Source organism: Elephantulus edwardii, unplaced genomic scaffold (genome assembly GCF_000299155.1).
Source record: "Elephantulus edwardii isolate Elephantulus edwardi_28Jun2011 unplaced genomic scaffold, EleEdw1.0 scaffold00514, whole genome shotgun sequence".
In the NCBI taxonomy this organism is placed as follows: Eukaryota; Metazoa; Chordata; class Mammalia; order Macroscelidea; family Macroscelididae; genus Elephantulus; species Elephantulus edwardii.
This window is the reverse complement of record NW_006400264.1, coordinates 54883-60156: the sequence shown is the minus strand read 5'-3', so window position 1 is coordinate 60156 and position 5274 is coordinate 54883.

Genomic DNA, 5274 nt, shown 5'->3' with positions numbered 1-5274 from the left:
AAAGAGGAAGTGGAAGCTGTATTGAAGACATTGGCAAATATAAGGTCCCAGGAATCAATGGGATACCAATTGACTTTTTTCGTTTAACAGGTACAGCCTTGGATGCACTCATCAACCTATATCAGGAAATATGGAGGACAGCTGTTTGGCCAATGGATTGGATTTGTTGCTATTCCCAAGAAGGGTGATACAACTGAATGTGGATATTATAGAACAATATCATTTATACCACATGCTAGCAAAATACTGCTGAAAATCATTCAAAAACTGCTGGAACAGTACATCGACAGGGAATTGCCAGAAGTTCAAAAGGTTTAGAAGAGGCCGTTGCACCAGGGATATAATTGCTGATATCAGATGGAGGCTGGCTGAAAGTAAGAAATACCAGAAGAAAGTCTATTGGTGCTTTATTGACTATGCAAAGGTGTTTGTGTAGATCATGACAAATTGTGGCTGACATTGAGAAGAATGGGCTTCCCAGAGCACTTGACTGTGTTCATGAAGAATCTATACCTGGACCAGTAGGCTGTTATGTGGATGGAGCATGGGAGTGCTGCATGATTTGGAATTGGGAAGGGAGTGTGTCAGGGATGTATTCTATCTCCATACCTGTTCAATATATATGCTGGGCATATTACCTGAGAAGATAAACCCTATGAAGAGGAATGTGACATCAGGATTGGAGGGGCACACATCAATAACCTGCGTTATGCAGATGACACAACTTTACTTGCTGAAAGTGAGAAGGATATGAACCACTTGTTGTAGAAGGTCAAGAAATGCCGCTTTCAGTAATAGATTGTGTGTCAATATCAAGAAAACAAAGATTCTTAACACTAGTCCAATACACAGTATCATGATGGATAGAAAGGAGATTGAAATTGTCAACAGCTTCATTTTGCTTGGATCCACAAGCAAAAAACACCCTTGGCATCAGCAGTCAGGAAATCAGAAGACACATTGTTGCTGTTTTTGTTGTTGTTATGTGCCATCGAGTCACTTGCGACTCATAGCAACCCTAAACTCTGTTGTGTCCTGTGAGAATCGCACTGTCCCTGACACTCCCATCCTGATTACCCTAGGCACTGAATCAATCCACCTCATAGAGGGCCTTCCTCTCCTGTGCTGTCCCTTCACCCTACCAAGGATGATGTCCTTCTCCAAGGACCGGTCTCTCCTCACAAGATGTCCAAAGTATGTTAGATGGAGTCTCAGAATCCTTGCCTCCAAGGAGCCACCCAGTTTAACCCTTTCCAGGATGAATCTGTTTGTTTTCCTAGCAGTCCATGGTACCCTCAATACTATTCTCCAGCACCACAGCTCAAAGGCATCAGTTCTCCTTCTATCCTCCGTAGTCACTGTCCAACTCTCTGATGCATAACAAGTGACTGCAAAGACCATGGCCTGTATCAGACACACCTTAGTCTCCAGAGAAACACGATTGCTCTTCAGTACTTTGGAGAGGTTCCTAAGAGCAGACTTTCCCATAGCAACGTGCCTTTTAATTTCCTGGCTATTGGTGTTGACTGTGGAGCCAAGGAAACTAAAGATGTGTACAATCTCAATCTCTTCACCATCCATCCTGATGCTGCCAATTGCCCCAGTGGTGAGAATCTTTGTCTTCTTGACATTGAGCCTCAATCCATATTGGAGACTGCAGTCCTTGACCCTCTGCAGCAAGCGCTTCAGGTCCTCCTCAGTTTCAGCAAACAGGGTTGTGTCATCTGCATAACGCAAATTGTTGACAGATCTTCCACCAATCTTGACCCCACATTTCTCCTCCTAGAGCCAGGTTGAAAAGGTATGGAGATAGGATGCATCCCTGGCGTACACCCTTCCCAATTTTGAACCATGGAGTGTTCCCTTGCTCTGTTCTGATGACTGCCTCCTGGTCCAAGTATAGGTTTCGCATTAGCACGATCAAGTGTTCTGGGATTCCCATTCTTCTCAGAGTCAGCCATAGTTTGTTATGGTCCACACAGTCAAACGCCTTTTCTTAGTCAATGAAACACAGATATACATTGCTCTGGTATTCCCTGCTTTCAGCTAAGATCCACCTAATATCAGCTACTATATCCCTGGTACCATGACCCCTTCTAAACCCAGCCTGGACTTCTGGCAGTTCTCTGTTGATGCGCTGTTCCAGTCGTTTTTGGATAATCTTCAGTAGAATCTTGCTTGCATGTGAAATCAATGATATTGTTCTATAGTTTCCACACTCTGTTGGGTCACCTTTCTTTGGCATGGGAACAAATATAGATAACTTCCAGTCAGTTGTCCAAGTGCTTGTTCTCCAGACTTCTTGGCACAACTTGGTGAGCACGTCCAGGGCAGCATCTGTTAGCTGAAATATGTCAATTGGTATACCATCTATTCCTGGGGCCTTATATTTTGCCATTTCCTCCAAAGCAGCCTGAACTTCTTCTTTCATCACGATAAGCTCTTGCTCATATGTTGTTTCATGAAATTCTTTTGTGTCTGCCAATTCCTCTCCATTCAGTGACTCAGTATATTCTTTCCATCTTACTTTAATACTTCCTGGATCTTTTAATACTCTGCCTAAAGCATCCTTGATTATAGCAAGTCTAGGTTTGTATTTGTTCTTCAGTTCCTTGAGCTTAAGAAATGCTGAGCGAGTTCAGCCCTTTTTATTTTCTGACTCCAACTCCTTACACATTTCATTGTAATATTTTACTTTGTCATCCCGTGCTGCCTTTTGAAATCTTCTATTCAACTCTTTAGTATCTCGAATTCTTCCTTGTGCTTGCTTTGACTTCTCTGTGCTCCAGTGCAATTTTCAGAGTCACTTCTGACATCCATTTTGGTCTCCACCCCAATCTGTATGCATTGGGTAACCAACCATTAAATCGTTTGACACATCAGTGTCACAGTGTTGAGGCTCACAGCAAACACTAGTTACCATGGTACGTCAACTTGTACACCAGGGCTATCTGACCTAGAGGAATGTCTGAACAAAAATAATGAAAGACAGGCCCGAGGGCCGCAGATTAAATGTCACCCACCTTTGGCTTGGTAGCATCACTTTCAGTCCACTCAGTTAGCTGATCTTTCTCTATGTTGTTGTTGTTGTTATTGTTGTTAAGTGTCATCAAGTCACAGGCAACTTATAGAAGAAATAAAAAATGAAATTGAAAAAGTGCTTTGAAACTAATGAAAATGAAAATACGTCATATCAAAACCTCTGGGACCTAGGTAAGTCAGGCCCCAGGAGGCAGTTCACAACAGTAAGCAAACATGCAAAAAAGAACAAAGGAAGGAAATAAGCTACTTAACACATCTAGCAAACAGAAAAAGAACAAACTAATCTCAAAGCCTCTAGGAGAAAGGAAATGATAAGGATAAGGGCCAAAATCAATCTGATAGAAAAAAAATTGAAATAATAACAAAAAGATGATTCTTTGAAAGGATGAGTAAAATAGACAAACTATTGTGTTATGCAGATGACACAACGCTGCTTGCTGAAACTGAGGAGGACCTCATGCCCTTGCTGCGAAGGCTCAGGGACTGCAGCCTTCAGTATGGACTGAGGCTCAATGTTAAGAAGACAAAGATTCTCACCACTGGACCAATTGGCAGCATTAAGATGGATGGCGAAGAGATTGAGATTGTTCACAGCTTCAGTTTGCTCGGCTCCACAGTCAACACTCTTGGCACCAGCAGTCAGGAAATCAAAAAGCGTATCGCGATGGGAAAGTCTGCTGTTAGGGACCTCTCTAAAGTACTCAGGAGCAACGGTCTCTCTCTCGAGACTAAGGTGCGCCTGATACAGGCCATGGTCTTTGCAATCGCTTGTTATGCATCAGAGAGTTGGACAATGACTAGGGAGGACAGAAGGAGAGTGGATGCTTTTGAGCTGTGGTGCTGGAGAAGAGCACTGAATGTACCATGGACTGCCAGGAAAACAAACAGATTCATCTTGGAAAGGATTAAACCAAGCTACTCCTTGGAGGTAAGGATTCTGGGGCTTCGTCTGACATACTTTGGACATGTTGCCAGGAGGGACGGGTCCTTGGAGAGGGACATCATGCTTGGGAGGGTGGAGGGACAGCGCAGGAGGGGAAGACCCTCTATGAGATGGATTGATTCAGTGACTGGGGTAATCGGGATGGGTGTGTCAGAGGCGGTGAGGTTGGCGCAGGATAGAGTAGGGTTTAGGGCTGTTGTGCATAGGGTCCCTATGAGTCGGAAACGATTTGACAGAACATAACAACAACAACATTGGAAAACTTAACAAAATAAAAGACACAAATAATTTTAATAATAAATGAAAGAGGTGACATCACAACAAAGCCAGTTGAATATTCTGCTTTAAAAATATCAGTCAGGAAATCAGGAATTGTATTGTACTGGGAAGTCTGCAGTAAGAGACTTCTCCAAATTATTGAGGAGTATTGATGTCCTCTTGAGAACGAAGAAGAGTTTGATTAAGGCCACAGTCTTTTTTATCTTTTACTATTCATCTGAGAACTGGACAAGGAATAAGAATGACAGAAAAGAATTGCTGCCTTTGAGCTGTGCTGCTGAAGAAGAGTACTGAACATCCCATGGACTTCCAGAAGAACAAATATTTTTTGAAGAAAGTGTAACCAGAAGTCCTCGCATACCCAGTGGAGAGAGGGAGTGGTTTAGGACGTGACACGACACTAGACCTTTGACCTACATCCTGGCCGGTATCATCTCCACCCTCCCCCCCTCCACCCCAGAAGTTTGTGCCCCCACCCCCGCCAGCTTTTAATCTTGGAGTGGGCGAGAGGTACTCACATACCCAGTAGAGAGGGAGTGCTTTTGGACACGGGACACACCTCTGGAACTTTGACCCGTGCCCCAGCTGGTATCAACACCCCCCAACACCGTAAGTTTCCGCCACCCACCAGCTTTGAATTTTGGAGTTGGCGAGAGGTCCTCGCAGACCCAGTGGAGAGAAGGAGTGGTTTTGGACACGAGACACACCTCTGGACCTTTTACCCATGACCAGGCAGGTGTCAATGCCCCTCTGCCTTGGAAGATAGCACCCCCTCTCCAGCTTTGAATTTTGGAGTTGGTGAGAGGTCCTCTCAGACTCAGTGCATAGAGGGAGTGGTTTTGAACACTGAACACACCTCTGCACCTTTGACCCGTGCCCCAGCAGGTTTCAAGGCCCTCCACCCCAGAAGTTTGAACCCCCCACCAGCTTTGAATTTTGGACTTGGTGAGAGGTCCTCCCAGACCTAGTAGAGAGAGGGAGTGGTTCTGGACAAGGGACACAACTCTGGA